Raw genomic sequence first — 2,500 nt, 5'->3', positions numbered from 1 at the left:
TCTTGTCCTTAATCAAAATAGAAAGAGATAGATAGAACTTCTCAATGGATGAGAAATAGATGGACTTCCAAGACCCTGGATATGTCTCACTCGTGTATAAAGACTAGTTTTATACACACTTTCTCACTCTTTCTCACCTGGACCTCACGATATACAGTCTCTCACTCTCTCACCTGGTTACCTTGATATAAAATTTCTCATTATCTTACCTGGTTACCTTGATATAAAGTTTCTCATTATCTCACCTGGTTACCTTGATATAAAGTTTCTCATTATCTCACCTGGTTACCTTGATATAAAGTTTCTCATTATCTCACCTGGTTACATTGGCATAAAGTTTCTCATTATCTCACCTGGTTACCTTGATATAAAGTATCTCATTATCTCACCTGGTTACCTTGATATAAAGTATCTCATTATCTTACCTGGTTACCTTGATATAAAGTTTCTCATTATCTTACCTGGTTACATTGGCATAAAGTTTCTCATTATCTCACCTGGTTACATTGGCATAAAGTTTCTCATTATCTCACCTGGTTACCTTGATATAAAGTATCTCATTATCTCACCTGGTTACCTTGATATAAAGTATCTCATTATCTCACCTGGTTACCTTGATATAAAGTATCTCATTATCTCACCTGGTTACCTTGATATAAAGTATCTCATTATATCACCTGGTTACCTTGATATAAAGTATCTCATTATCTCACCTGGTTACCTTGATATAAAGTATCTCATTATCTCACCTGGTTACCTTGATATAAAGTATCTCATTATCTCACCTGGTTACCTTGATATAAAGTATCTCATTATCTCACCTGGTTACCTTGATATAAAGTATCTCATTATCTCACCTGGTTACCTTGATATAAAGTATCTCATTATCTTACCTGGGTACCTTGATATAAAGTATCTCATTATCTCACCTGGTTACCTTGATATAAAGTATCTCATTATCTCACCTGGTTACCTTGATATAAAGTATCTCATTATCTCACCTGGTTACCTTGATATAAAATATCTCATTATCTCACCTGGTTACCTTGATATAAAGTATCTCATTATATCACCTGGTTACCTTGATATAAAGTATCTCATTATCTTACCTGGTTACCTTGATATAAAGTTTCTCATTATCTCACCTGGTTACCTTGATATAAAGTATCTCATTATCTCACCTGGTTACCTTGATATAAAGTTTCTCATTATCTCACCTGGTTACCTTGATATAAAGTATCTCATTATCTCACCTGGTTACCTTGATATAAAGTATCTCATTATCTCACCTGGTTACCTTGATATAAAGTTTCTCATTATTTCACCTGGTTACCTTGATATAAAGTATCTCATTATCTCACCTGGTTACCTTGATATAAAGTATCTCATTATCTCACCTGGTTACCTTGATATAAAGTATCTCATTATCTCACCTGGTTACCTTGATATAAAGTATCTCATTATCTCACCTGGTTACCTTGATATAAAGTTTCTCATTATCTTACCTGGTTACCTTGATATAAAGTATCTCATTATCTCACCTGGTTACCTTGATATAAAGTATCTCATTATCTCACCTGGTTACCTTGATATAAAGTATCTCATTATCTTACCTGGTTACCTTGATATAAAGTTTCTCATTATCTTACCTGGTTACCTTGATATAAAGTATCTCATTATCTCACCTGGTTACCTTGATATAAAGTATCTCATTATCTCACCTGGTTACCTTGATATAAAGTATCTTATTATCTCACCTGGTTACCTTGATATAAAGTATCTCATTATCTCACCTGGTTACCTTGATATAAAGTTTCTCATTATCTTACCTGGTTACCTTGATATAAAGTTTCTCATTATCTCACCTGGTTACCTTGATATAAAGTATCTCATTATCTCATCTGGTTACCTTGATATAAAGTATCTCATTATCTCTCCTGGTTACCTTGATATAAAGTATCTCATTATCTCACCTGGTTACCTTGATATAAAGTTTCTCATTATCTCACCTGGTTACCTTGATATAAAGTTTCTCATTATCTCACCTGGTTACCTTGATATAAAGTTTCTCATTATCTTACCTGGTTACCTTGATATAAAGTTTCTCATTATCTCACCTGGTTACATTGGCATAAAGTTTCTCATTATCTCACCTGGTTACCTTGATATAAAGTATCTCATTATCTCACCTGGTTACCTTGATATAAAGTATCTCATTATCTCACCTGGTTACCTTGATATAAAGTATCTCATTATCTCACCTGGTTACCTTGATATAAAATATCTCATTATCTCACCTGGTTACCTTGATATAAAGTATCTCATTATCTCACCTGGTTACCTTGATATAAAGTATCTCATTATCTCACCTGGTTACCTTGATATAAAGTATCTCATTATCTCACCTGGTTACCTTGATATAAAGTATCTCATTATCTCACCTGGTTACCTTGATATAAAGTTTCTCATTATCTTACCTGGTTACCTTGATATAAAGTAT

General features: G+C 33.1%; 1 protein-coding gene across 2 annotated transcripts in view; it reads right to left on the bottom strand.

Moving 5' to 3' along the window:
• Positions 1-2,500, bottom strand: part of LOC128703047 (protein turtle homolog B-like) — a 119,203-nt gene that overhangs the window by 24,355 nt on the left and 92,348 nt on the right. The gene's annotated exons all lie outside the window — the stretch shown is intronic.

Source organism: Cherax quadricarinatus, chromosome 86 (genome assembly GCF_038502225.1).
Source record: "Cherax quadricarinatus isolate ZL_2023a chromosome 86, ASM3850222v1, whole genome shotgun sequence".
Taxonomy (NCBI): domain Eukaryota; kingdom Metazoa; phylum Arthropoda; class Malacostraca; order Decapoda; family Parastacidae; genus Cherax; species Cherax quadricarinatus.
The sequence above is the reverse complement of the archived record's forward strand: the minus strand, read 5'-3'. Positions and strand labels throughout refer to the sequence as shown.